At 37.9% G+C, this 14,457-nt stretch overlaps 1 protein-coding gene across 9 annotated transcripts in view; it reads left to right on the top strand.

Annotated features, from left to right (window-relative positions):
• The window catches only part of MECOM (MDS1 and EVI1 complex locus), a 567,851-nt gene that overhangs the window by 266,622 nt on the left and 286,772 nt on the right, over positions 1-14,457 (top strand). The gene's annotated exons all lie outside the window — the stretch shown is intronic.

Genomic DNA, 14,457 nt, shown 5'->3' with positions numbered 1-14,457 from the left:
AATCTTACGTTCTACAACCTACAAAGTACAGCTGGTTCATAGCAGGTGTTGCAATAAATGCTGGAGAATCAAATTTAGTTGGCAATATTCGATGTTGGTTTACCAATCTTCCTTCCAGGAGGACTCAGTAAAAATCTTGAGGAAACGATAAATATATGGTCCCATATAGGGATTTTTTGTTTGTCTAGTTTTACTCTTCTTCTAACAAATGTATTTGAAGAGGCTGCAGTGTGAGGACACGGTACAAACTCTGAATTGATTCCATTTGGTTAAATTCATCTATTAGGATTTTGAGCATTTGGAGTGTGTGTGTGTGTGTGTGTGTGTGTGTGTGTGTATGTGTGTGTACAGAAGGATGTGTAGATTCCCTTCCTTCAGTGGGACACTTTTACTGTATCCTTAAACAGACTGCAGGCACAATTTGTGTGATGCCTTTTGCAAATATCTGTTAGACTTTCTCAACGTAGAGAAAGAAAAGGATACCATTCACTACTTCTAGCACAACTGGTTTGCTTTGTCTGACTTTTTTTTTTTTTTTTTTTTGGGGGTACGCGGGCCTCTCACTGCTGTGGCCTCTCCCGTTGCGGCGCACAGGCTCCGGACGCGCAGGCTCAGCGGACATGGCTCACGGGCCCAGCCGCTCCGCGGCATGTGGGATCTTCCCGGACCGGGGCACGAACCCATGTCCCCTGCATCGGCAGGCGGACTCTCAACCACTGTGCAACCAGGGAAGCCCTGTCTGACATTTCTGAGTCATGAACTACACATTAAATTATTATCATGACCTAGAAACTTTGGCAGGGGGTTTCTATAGTACATTAGGCACCATGCTCCCTGCTCTCATCACCTTATAGTCCAGAAGAATTTTGGTGGAGGTGTGCTTTCATAAACTTTCCTACTTGGGCTCACTTGAATTTGGGGTGGGCAAATAGCCTGATCCTTTTATGACTCACCACATATTTACACAAGTTTTTTGTTTGTTTTTTGTATGTGTTTTGACTTGATGTAAATAATGCTGTTTTGGAAAGAATTTATAATGCACCCCTTTTATACCTAGAAGAAAGAAAGTCTGCTTAGCTGGTTTTTCTTTAGCCAAGTCTTTTCATTTGACCCTTCTAAGCTGGCTAAACTTTGAAGGAAAATGCAGATATACCCTACTGTTCGAAATCGTGTAGAGATTTAGGAGGGTTAATTTAAAAATTCATAAATCCTTTGCACTATTCAAATGAATGACCTGTAAACTTTTTTTGCCAGGTGACTTCTTTTGACTTAACTATGTCCAAATAAATGTGTTTATTTAGGAAAGCTCAATGCTACCAAAAACTGACATGCTAAGCATCTCCTATGGCTCATAATATGTATGAGAGATGTGGACCACCCTCTGTTTTCTCATTATGCCAAATAATGGAAAGTGGAAATCACTCTAATCCTTTCTTCTGTGTCTGCTGTACCTCTGTGAATATGATAAACTCAATCCAATTAAAAGTCATTACCTCTCCAAGGCTCAGCCGCAGTCTATAACCTTTTGTTTCACAATTCTCTCAATTATGTCTTTATCACAGGTAGAATTTTTAGCCATCTTCCACTTCAGTTTTCTCTTAAAAAAGAGGAAATCACTTTTAGTGTTTATTATTGTAGTTCTTGTTTTCTATACCATTCACTTGACTCTATTCATTGCAGCTTTGTATTATACAAGTTAATTCTTCCTGGGCATTTGTCTTATCTCCCTGACTAGATTAGAAGTTCTTTGAAATCAGCAATTTCACTTTATTCTTTTTATTGTGACCCCCCCACCACGTGCTGCTTTGCATATAAAAGTCTTGTTGACTACATAATTAACGGTCTGTGTTGGATCATAGTTGCTAAGATCTAATGTGGTGATGAGTATTAAAAAGTTGAGTGAAGTAGATAGGGTAATACAACAGGGAGAGCAACAAAAACAACAAAAATAAAAACAGCACGAGGCTTGTTAAGTTATTGCATAATTATTTCATATGCTTTAGGAATGTCTCCTGCCCCCAGAGGATTTTCTTAACATTATATATTTTTGATAGAATTATAGTATTTCCAATTTTTCCTTTCAAGCAGTCATAGTTTATATATGTTTACATGGACTGATGAACAATATATTTGAATCAACAAGCATCTTACATGTTTAGATGAGTACACTGATAATTTTCTAGCTTCTTTAGCTCTGAGATTCTACAATGCTATGAAAAAATGGATATTGCAATCAATTATTTCATCAGTCAAGCAACATGATGCCAAAAGATTTTAACTTAACTATATTTAACAGCTCAACTATTAACTTAGCTATACTCAACAGCTATAACCTATTTAAAAAGCAGTTTGTTAAAGAAGATTTATTGGAATGAATCCATAAAATGATCAGCAAAAGCATAAAACAAAATCACTGAGATTTTGCTTGTTCTGGAGAATAATACCTGGATCAAAGTAAGAGTCATTTTAGATAATGTTGATATAAGTAGGCAACACAATATTTTATGTATATGCTATGAAATATGAAGTTACAAATATTTGTAACAGGTTTTGGGTATTCCTCTTTCGCAAAGCACCTTGATGAATAGATTCTTTCTTTGAGATTTTTTTCCACTACGTAAATACAGCTCTCAAATTTATTTTGCTACTTTTGCTTTTAGTTAAGTTTCTTTGACCATCATAGGCATATGTGGATATTATTTGGGAAAGGAACATCATCTTTGAATAGTGTGGGACACCAGAAAATAGTAGTGCTGCCGTTTTCTCTGACAACTGTTGCTTTAAATTGGAGACTCCAGGGTGATCTGGCCGGTCTTCCCTCTGCCTACAGCACTGTTCTGAGGTCAAGCAGAACTACCTCTGGTCTGTTTAGCACAACTTTCAATTCAAACTGGAAGGTAAATGCTGTGGTTTGGGCCATTTATAGGCTGGTGGGAGTTTCACTGGCATCCCAGCAGTCCCACCTGGTTCACAGGAGAACTTTTAGTTTTTTTTGCAGTGAAGTAGACCACGCAGAAATACATTTTTACTAGTTACATGACAGGGAAACCATCCACTTCTCCATGTAGTTTTCTTCTTGGCTTATTTTGTAATAGAAATGTGGGCAATGCTGTTTTAGAACCTGTTTGTTTCATCATTTTGAGTTATTTAGAAGCCGTGAGAGTAAATCATCCCTTTTTTTTTTAAGTTGATGCAATTAAAAGAATTTTTAAAAAATTTTTATTTACTTATTTATTTTTTGGCTGCATTGGGTCTCAGTTGCAGCACACGGAATCTTCGTTGAGGCATGCGGGATTTTTTGTTGTGGTGTGCGGGCTTCTCTCTAGTTGTGACATGTGGATTTTCTCTCTCTAGTTGTGGCGCCCGGGCTCCAGGGCACGTGGGCTCTGTAGTTTGCGGCACGCGGGCTCTCTAGTTGAGGCACGCGGGCTCTCTAGTTGAGGCGTGCGAGCTCAGTAGTTGTGGTGTGTGGGCTTAGTTGCCCTGCGGTATGTGGGATCTTAGTTCCCCAACCAGGGATCAAACCCACATCCCCTTCATTGGAAGGCGGATTCTCTACCACTGTACCACTGGGGAAGTCCCAATCATCCCTTATTTGATCCTTATGTTACTATGAAGAACGTGGTGATTCTAAGAAATGAATGTGAATGACAACTGCATTTCCACCAAGAATTGAAAGAAGAGATTTATTCTTGTTTTTTTCCATGTTTTATTGAGGTAAAATTGACGTATAACATATTAGTTTCAGGTGTACTAATTTGATATTTGTATATATTGCAAAGTAATTGCTACAGTAAGTCTAGTTAACATTGTCACCATACATAATTACGAATTCTTTTTGTAATGAGAACTTTTAAGATCTACTCTCTTAGCAACTTTCAAATTTGCAATACAGTATTATTCACTGTAGTCGCCATGCTGTACATTACATCACCATGACTTATTTATTTTTTAACTGGAAGTTTGCACCTTTTGACCCCCTTTACCCATTTCACCTAATTCTGTAGATTGGCATGCCCAATTGCAGTTACTTATATTCAACTCTTAACAGCCATCACTCTTCCTAACCTCATTTTAGATCTTATTTTATAGCATAGTCACATACCTGTTACCATCTCTGTCTTCACTACTCAACTCTAAGTTTCTTGAGGGCAGAAGTTTGATTTTATTCAACTCTATACCTAGCCACAACAACTTGCACAGTTCCAGGAACAGAATGGTACCAAATCAATGTTTTGGGGTGGATAAATGACTAAGTCTGAGAAGTAGCATCTAGGGCAAAGAGTATCACCCCAACACTTCAATCATCTAATTCCTCTCCTAATGCTAGGAAAGAATTGAAGTCTGGGCACTTTTGTAGTCTATCTACCCACAAAATTTCAATTGGAATGTGTGATTGAAGCAGTCACACAAAACTGGTGAAGTCTGGGACATCTGTTTAATACTTAACTTTCATAGTATGGAGCCCACCAAAGATTTTGACAGTCAAATGTATATTTATTCCACAGGAAACATTATCAACCAGTGCAAAAGTTTACTGGCACTAGCTGGTGATATAATGGGTAGTTTAAATCCTGCTAACTGCAAATAATTTTTCAACAGTGTTTATGATTGTGGTAGAGTTTAGTGAGGCAAAAGTACAGATAACATAAATATTTCGACAAAAGCCGACTGTACTGGAGCCGTGAGTAAATTAGACCCAGTTTGTAAATAAATTTAGTTTTTTGCCAGCAAACATTTATAATCCTCTCTTGCTGCAAACGATAGTAATTTATATAGAAGAGGTCCTGAATGCCTTTCTCTAAAAGTCAGTTCTCATTAGGAGGCAGTGCCTGGTGCCCATCAAGTGTCTTAGACTGTGTGACTCAATTAGACTTGAAGGATACTGTACAGACCACCTAATGCTACTAGTTATTGTACATGTTGATAATGACAATTTCCAGAGACCATACATAGTTTGGTAGTCTATGAAGTTGTAATATTATATCATTCCCTTAAATACCTAGCTTGTGTTACCACTTAGCAATGTTGAAATTACCCCTTCTCAAATCATAAGTGCTATTTAGTGTATGTATACACATATACATGCTACATCTGTTCATATTTTTCCTGAAAACATTTTTTATCAAAGTGTATAATGTTTTCTCAAATTATAAAAAACCCTTTCTTTATGTTTTTCAGTGACACTCCATCCATCCCCATGGTTTTGAATGATTTTACGTTTAATATGATGTAGTGTTGGGAAACTCCATATGGGGGCCTTTAGAGTTTGAAACAGGGGCAGAAAATTGCACTCCTTGGAATCATCTAAACTTATTTTACACTGAAGATACTGTATTTGCAATGGGGCGAGAGTCCAAGCTAAAATCAGCTAAATCAAGGAATTTCCCCACAGCATCACTTTAAGATCATACGTTGTTGTCCTTGTTACCAAGCCTTGTGAGAACAAGGAACATTGTTCATTTTCAAATAAAACCTAATTTTGAGACTAACACAATTTCATTCTTTTGGGCACTCTCTGCTCCTTATCAAACTCAGAGTGTGGTTAGGTTAGCGTTCTATGGCTTGTTCACATTCCTTTTTATCGGCAAGCCATTGCTACAACTCCCTCTTCTGCCAGACATGCATAATTATTTTCTTTTCTTTATGTAGGACTCCTGGCTATAAGAAAGCTCTTCTGTTTTGTAGCAACAGGGAAGGGTCTGCATCAAGTTAGCTGTGACAATGAACTGGAACTTATATTTACACTGTTTATTCAGTTCTCCTGCACACCTATCTTTGTTTATTATATGGTAGAAAGTGGAGGGCAATCTCATTTACTTTTTGATCTTCATCTTTGAGGGTTGTTTTGAATATTTTTACCTAGTTTATGTTAGAATTCAGTCTCTTTGTTACAAAATACACTCCCTGCTCCTTCCTTTAACTTGTAGCTCCTGAGTTTTGGTCTCTCCTTTGGAGGCAGCAAGGATCTCTGCCAAAAGCCACCAAGCCACACTTAGGTAATTATAATAAACAAGTTGGGGCTCTCATTTCACATGCAGAGCTGGATGAAGCAGCTCTGTGGTCAGAGGGATCCCAGTTGCTCCTCTGTTAGCAATGGCACATTAATGCACCCTCATGCTCTCCTCCCCAGCTTTAAACACTTTTTTTTAAAAAGGAAGCAAATCAGGTCACTCTTTAGCATGTGAAGGGCTGCAGCTTTCTTCTGAAACCACCATCAACAACATAAACAAATTAGAGGTAGTAAACCACACATTCTGCCCACACGTAAACCACAGTCCTCACCAGAGGGCAGTCTACTTAATGTGAGAATAACAGCCCAGTTTTATAAGCCTCTACTGGGAATAAATTCCAGTTTTACTGGTTAGAACAAAGTTGGGCAGCCAGAGTACAGTCTCTCCTAGGTTACATGTTGTGAGAGACCAAACCAATTCTCAAAGTGTCTTTCCAGGAAATATATTTTATAAGCTTCTGGTACACCAAACTTTGACCATCCTTTGGTTTTCATTATGTAGAACTGAGTTTGCTTGAGTGGAATGGACCTGGGGCTGAACTTGTCCAATGTGCTTATTTTATGGATAAGGAAACAGGGACCCCAAAAAGCTATGAGTCTCAAGCTCTGAGGTTACTCTGGGCAGTGAAGACTTATTGCGGAATCCGGACCTCCACGTCAGGGCTTGTGCCACTCCTGCTTTTCCTGAGTGCAGACGGCATAGTTTACAAATCCCCCAACTTGACCCATATGGGAGTTATAAAATATTCCCTATACCTTCCTGATGCTGATATGCTTCCTTTCCTGACAATGGTTGGTCCTCAGCTAATGTGTCCAGCCCTAAACTAATGTGTTCCGTCATCAGTAAATTCCTGCCTGTGATAGTCTTTTCTTAAATACCTGTTTAAACAGTAATTTAGATAAGAGTGTCCCATTTGTGTGCAACAGGAAATGCCTGCCTTCTTTTAGATACGCTGGCAAATAATTACTGTAGATATGGCTTGAATACTGAAAGGCTGTACTCTGGTCATTTCAGACTGCCTGAGAGTAACCACCCAGTCTGCTGCGACATAATTTCAGGGCATTTCTATTTTACTCTAAATGAATCTGAAGGAAAATCACTTTGGGGATATAAAAAGCTTATGAGAAAAGCCATCAGGTCAAAGGTTGCCAAAAGTCTCTTAAAAATTTGTCTTGCTAAAAGAGAGTGGAGGCACATAGTTATAATGTAAAAGAAACAGTATGTGATATGTGATAAGTCTGTTCTTACCTGGTCATTCCAGTGGGTATTGGTGATCGGGTCTCCCTTAACAACAGAATAAGCCAAACATTAACCAGGTCATGTTTTTCCTTGGAGCAGTGCTCACAGAGCTTTAATGTCTTTATTTTAGCTGTTTTAGATTCTGTAAGTAGATACCAAAGGGCTTTACTGGTACCTCAACTATGGATTTTCTGACAATTACTTGCCCTAACCAGTTTTAAAAAACTTAATTCCATCTCTGATGAGGAACTTTTGGAAGTGGCCAAACCCGTTTCATAAGAGCTTAGAAGCTACCAGTTTAATTCACAAACCATACTTCTTTAGTGAAATGTCTGTGAAATTCCTAGGAGTGTGGAGAAACTCTTAACCAAATTTAAAACCCCAGGACAAGCAAGGGATATGCCACAATCCCAAGAGAAAGATAAATGTTTGTTCACTGATTTGGTCCTTTACTTTCAACTCCTGTGGTAGTTTTTGCCATCTTCCTCGCTTGCCTCCCGACACTCTTTCATAATTTTAGGGTCTTTTTGACAGCCCATAAACAGAATATTTTTAGGAAACCCTGGGGGAAAAAGTTCCTTAAGGAAGACATGGAATACTCTGGTACAAGGAAGTAGCAAATACTGGAGGTGCAAGGAAGCTTAGAAGATCACTGAAAAAATTCCACGTGCCAAACCACGTTGATACGTTATTTCACAAAAATAATGGCCTCCAAAGACATGGATTCTACAAATGCAATCCAGTGTCAGCAGATTCCATGAGGTCTACTTTCTTTTCACCCCTCTCTGCTGGAGGCAGCTCACTCTGAAGATCACGTCCATCAGCAACTTCCATTCTATTAGATGCCTCTATTTTCTCAGCCTGTGCCTCTGGACCCTTTCTACGATGCTTCAAAGCTAGTTTAAGTCAGTTTTCTGGCAATTCGTTTTTCTTACTTTTACTAGTTTCCTTTCGTTGGGATCTTAAATTTCATTATCTGGGGCCATTCTCACACACTACTCTGCTGGCCAGTTCAGAGCCGCCTTCTTTGCTCTGTGCATCTGGCATGACTTGGGCTCCACCCTTTCCCCAAGCCCAGCGCGCCTTGATTGGTTGCGTTGCTGGTGCAGAAGAGCTGGCTCCTCTGCTTTCTCGGCAACAGGCCTCGGTCAACGCTCTGGAATTGTCCTAACAAGGGAAGAAGAGCATGTCCGGTTTGAATTTTGGAAGGAAATTGATGTGTTCCCCCTCCCTCCCCGCCCCGCCCCGCCCCGCCCTGCCCTACCGTTAGCAGGCACCAACTCTTGGATTCGTGTTCACGCGCTCACGTCCTACCAGGAGTTCCCCGGTGGGGCTTGAGGTTTGGCAGCGCCTGCTCTGCTCGTGGAGCTGGGCACGCATCCGCAGCTCTCAGCCACGTGTAATCCTTCCTGTCTGCTCTCAAGTTGGGCACAAAGTACTGGCGCTCGGGCCCACCCTCTTCTTTAGTAGCAATTAACCTTTACTACAGAGCTTCCTTTGAAGTTTGCTCATGTTTTTATTACAAAACTGCAATGAGGAACATAATGGGGGGAAATGTCTAAATTTCTGAGTTACCTAATCTGTTCAATTCCCTTGCTGGTCTCCTCCTGGCAGTTGTTTCATGTAGTTTTGATCTCAACCAGTCTGCCTGAGATTTCAAACCATGTTTCTGTCTCAGCCTATTTTTAAGATTAGTGAGTACACAAGCACACTACAAATGCACATGGATGTGTCTATCATATGCGTATGTGTGTACAGCCGAGTATATAGAACAGATTTCTTATTTAATGTCTAAGGAAATTTGTCTTAGAGTCAGACTACATATATATGCTTCTAATGTTAATATTAAACTCTATTTAGTTGCTAAATATTTTCTATCATGTGAAGAAGAGTAGAGAGGAAAATTATTTATGTTAGTATCACTAATGATAATGCTGAGTGATAAGTATTATATGACAGGTACGGAATGCTATTAATGGTGAAACTCAGGATTTTGAATGGCATCTGCCCAGAAGATTTGCAGTTAAACTAGGCAGAGGGGCCAAGTTAAACAAATGGTGAGTTATGTAAAACCCACAAAAAGAGAAGGCATTTTAGGCCAGCCTTGCAAATAAGAACCAAAGAATTATGAGTGAAATGGCATTTTTTTTCCTAGCCTGCCGTTCACAGGAGCTCAAATAAATGAAATCATTTTTCTCTGCTTTTCACTCAGCAGTAAATCATTGGTAATCCAAGGTTGGTAGGAAAGCAACTATGAAGCTCAAAGAAAATACAAGAGAATCTTTTTTTTTTTTTTCCTTAGGATGGGTAAGGACTTCTAAGAAAAATGTAAAAATCACAAAGGAAAAATAGACTTCATTCCATACAAGTTAAAAAGTTTGTACAACGAAAACCCCATTAAAAAAAACAAATGATAAATGATCTACTGGGGATAGTAGCAAAAACTATATCAAAGGGCTCATTTCTTTATGATTAATAAGACAGACCAATAAAAGCCCAATTAAAGCTGCATAAAAACAATGAATAACTTGCAAAAGGAGAAATAGGAATGACAAAAATATTTAGTCTTAGTAATCATTGAGATGTGAATTAAAGCAACAATAGATATACAGTCTTTTCCATTGTATTAATAAAATTTAAAAACAAGACATAATAATAAATGCCAGTATGATTGCTAGAAGTATAAATTGGTATACACCTCTGATAAACAATCTGTCAATACTCACTAAGCTTTCTTACAGGAATCTAACCTAGGGAAATCAAAATAGGTGAAAATAAATATTTATATGAAAGAACGTTCATTTCAGTGGTATTTATGGTATCAGAAAATTAGAAGCAACCTAAATAAATACTATGCAAATAGTTCACTTATTATGGATTTATATTATGGAATATTATGCAGCAATTCAATATAGTTTAATATTTTTAAAACCATAAGAAAGTGTTCATATATCAAGTGAAAAGGTGAAAAAATAAACTATTCACATGGTAGGGCCACAATTTTGAAAAAACAAACTTTAAAACATATCTTTAAAGAAAAAAAGCAAGTTGCCTAAGAGTTAAAGGGAGGAGTGGATTTAAACACTTGGGTTCTAGTCTCAGCTGACTTTGTATATACCGATTAGCGTCCTTGAGTATCAGGTTACACATTTGCAAAATGGAAGGTTATTCTTCTCACCGTAGTTTTCTCATTGGATTGTGAGAAAACATAGATACATCTGTAGAAGTTATTATTATCAGTATTATTTCTGCAGTTTCCTCTTTGCGGATTCTGATACGTTTTCAAAATGCATCTCTTCAAGTGGAAACCTTATGGTACTTATTCAGAGTCATAGAAATAAATACAGTCTAATACAAGTGTGGCCGCTTTCTTGGTTTCCAGGGATATCAGAACATCTAAAAGTTGAATTGAAGAGTTTGATTTCCAAGAGCATTTCCCAAGTCATTTGCCTCAAATTGAACAATAAGCTTGTCCTTCTGTCCTCCTTCAGTTAATGACACACTTAAAGGATGCAAGAAGCAAATTCCAGTAGCAGGCAGTTCAGATCCAAGAAGTTACAAGGGTTATTTATCTTTAAGGGAGCACTGATGTATATAGCACTTCTTACCTGCTACTAACCTGTTGTAATGTGCCCAACCTGTCAATATGATATCTGAGCAATGCTTTAATTAACTGTAGTTACAGCTCAGGGAAAAGATCTACCAATTTTTCCTCAATAACAGAGATTTAATGGAGATATGATAATTGAGATAGTTTGTCATTTAGATGAAATGTTTTAGGAGCTTTTTGGATAGTTCTTGAGTAATGTACATGGAGACAGTAGTTTACTTTGGTTTATGCAAATATTCAATGCAGTAATGATAAACTGCATTTGCTGTTGAAAATTTCATAATGCTAGATTACGTTGAAATATTGTTGCATGTTTTGATATGTAAAACTCAGCAGTTTTATATTTCCATTTTTTGTTACCACAGCCCTTTTTATATTTAATTCAGATGATACTAGATTAACAGTGGCTTGAAAACAAATTGCCTGAGTTTGCATATCCATTTAACGCCTGCATGTGGATGAATAGGACCGTAAGTCTTTCTCCTCGATTTGCTTGACCTATATAAGTTGTTCTTTAGGTTTAATTGGATTTTTTTTGCTATTGTAAGCAGAATTGCATTCAGGTTTTAAATTCAGATTCTTCTGTGCAGCAGCCTGGGCACACGTGTATTTTGTCACCACAGGAATTAAAATCCAAACTCACTAGTTTAGAAATTATGCTTTGGGAAAGTTTGTGGGTAACTCAAAGGCATGGGGTCAGCTATGTCAGGGGGAGGGCCCAGATGGCTTTGTCTCTGTCCTTTTTTAAGATTTGAGATCACTCTGATGGAACTGACAGTATGACTAATTTAACCCTTTGAGGCAACAGGGGAGATTTTACTGACCTTTAATGGATAATTACTGGAGGAAATAGTTCTATTCATTTGGAAGCATTTTTGTTTCCTGCTGCTTAAATGGATAAGTCTATAGATTACACAACGTCTTCCAATTTTTAGCACTTCTCAAAAAAACCCAAAATCTTCACATTGAGTGATAAACCCTTTAAGAATCTGTAAAGTAACTCTGCATTTGCAGTAATTAAATGTTACAACTCTAGAGAGATTTTTAAATATGTTTTTAGCTGTATCAAGAGTGCTAGTGAACTTTTGGCTCTTAGGTTGAAATGAAAAATCTCCCTGAAGAATAAAATTAGATAGACTTTATCAAAGGTGTTTGGACCCTGAAGTATATTTCTCTGATAGTATTTCTTTGGGGGCATTATTGAAATAGTTTCTTTTGATGTTGGGCTTGGAGAAAAGTTTGTAATCTATAGTGTTCCATTTCTACGGGTTTAAAGATGCTTTTCAGGATCAAAATAATTTCCTATATTTGGTAGAAAAATATTGGTTTGGTTTAGTAGTTCAATAAAATTATACGTTAGGTTGATTATCTATGTAACAAGTATTTTTTGAGCACCTTTATGAGGATCACTTGGAGAATTCCTAAGAAGTGTGTTTTGAGTTTTCCCTTTAAGGGTCTATTTCCTAGTTTGGAATAAAAGAACTATTCATATTAAACTCTAGGTAACAATAGGCAGAATTATTTGATCATCAGATTGAGGGAGGAAATTATGTGAGAATTCAAAGAAGGGGGATACTTATGCTAAACGGATGGCAAAGAGATAAGTTGGGAGTTGACATAGAGAATGACTAGAAGTTGGATGGGCAAAGGGACTGAGATAGGGTAGCCTGGCAGGAAGAACCACTGAGCTCAGAAGTCAGGGATAAGCTTATTCTGGCCTGGGGGCTCCTACTGAGGAGTGTTGAGACTAAGAGAGAAAGAAGATTGCTTTCAAAATGAAAGAGATTCTATTCCAAGCCTAAGAACTCTAGGTTTTACTTGTGGACATTAGGAATTATTAGAGGCTATTGCACCGGAATGTTGATATGCCAGGAAAATAAATTCAGCAGCATTGTACAGGCTCAGTGTTGAGGGATACTGGAGAGAGGTTGGCGGTCTGAAGATCCAGTTAGAGGACTGTTAGAAAATTCAGGAATGAAAACACGGACTGAAAGAATGGGATGAAGGTACAAATCTTGCAAGAAGAATGGACAGCATTTAATGACTGAATAGACTGAGGATGACGGAGAGAAAATATCTATGTTATTTTAGAACCTTGAACATGGATAATTGGGGGAAATATTACTTTTAATGGAAATGGGGAAGTGGGCAGGAGACTCGATTTGAGACTAGATGATAATGTGCAAGATTTTGTATATGCTGAACTTGAATGATAATGAGCTTGTTATGTTGAGGTCAAGTGTCTCATAGGAATAAGTTTGGGTCCTGATTTGGTTCTGTGCTTGGTTTAAATGGCGTTATCTCATTGTTTGAATCAAGAACCAAGCACCTCATTAGAAAGATACTTTTGCATGTACAATCACTTTGCACTTCACAAAACTTTAAGAGAAGTCAGTACTTGATGGACAATTGTTAATAGGTTTTATAGTTTACTAATTTCCATAGAGAATCAGAGAAGGAATTAGGGATAGAACTCAGGTTTTCTACCCTCTAGCTCAATAAACTATCTTGGAAGATTTTAATAATTCATAGAACTGTAGGGTTGGTAGGATCTTAAGGGTCATCTAGTTCATCAACCTAAAGCTACAGTTTCTCCATATCATCATTAATTCATGACTATCTAGGCTATATTAGAGCCCCTGTGCTGGGGAACTTAAGGTAATCCATTTACCTTTGGATGGGTCTGATTGAAATCTGTCTCCTTGTAATTTTAACCCATTTTTCTTGGTTCCCTCCCTTGAAGGTCTACAAATTGAACAAATTAGGATTGGCTCTCAGTCCATAATCCTAGTGGAATAATCCTAGTGGAATCCTAGTGGAAACATGTTTATTTGCTTTAAGATAACTGAAATCTCCTTCAACTGGTGGGAAATTCAAGCTCAGTCATTATTCTTTATGCTTCCTTCCACTCCCATGTTGCATAAAGATCTTAAGGTTGATACGGTGTGATCATTTACTACAGGTGTGGTGCTGTGCTGCTCTGGGGATACTTAGAACTCCGGTGTTGAGTGTCCAGACTGCTAGTTACTCTACCCTGCTCTTCCCTCAAAGATGGTCTTGCCACCTCCCCCAGGGCACTGCTCCATGCAGAGGCCCTCTGATCTCTACCACTTCGCAGTCTGGAGGAAATTCACTGTCTTTTTGGTGCACCCCAAGACACTGTCTTCTCTTTTTTTCCTCTGGAAAACTCACCTAATTTCTTCAATGATTTTAGCTTTTACAAATGTCCAGAGGAATCACTAGCATCAAGTAACTTTAATTCTCTGTGCTGTGTAAGTTACTGAGGCAAGGAAATACCAAGGGCTTGACGATGTGTTTGAAATGAGAAAGGAAAAATAAAGAACAAACATAAATTAATATTCCAATAAATAATCCTGCCATATAAATTTAAGCCTTGTTGCACATGGAAGCCTTTGGAATCTTTCATGACTCTCCTACAGTTTAGTCCAAGATATCATTGCATGATATAACTTTCCAAGACATGGTATAACGCTATTAGCTCCCAATTTGGGATGGTTTGCAGGATTGTAGGTACACATATGTTTACTTCTTATCTCTACTTTGTTCATAATAATATTTAAATTGCTGATTGTT

The sequence above is a fragment of the Phocoena sinus genome, chromosome 4 (assembly GCF_008692025.1).
Source record: "Phocoena sinus isolate mPhoSin1 chromosome 4, mPhoSin1.pri, whole genome shotgun sequence".
Lineage (NCBI taxonomy): Eukaryota > Metazoa > Chordata > Mammalia > Artiodactyla > Phocoenidae > Phocoena > Phocoena sinus.
Note: the sequence above shows the minus strand (reverse complement) of the source record. Positions and strands in the feature narration are given on the sequence as shown.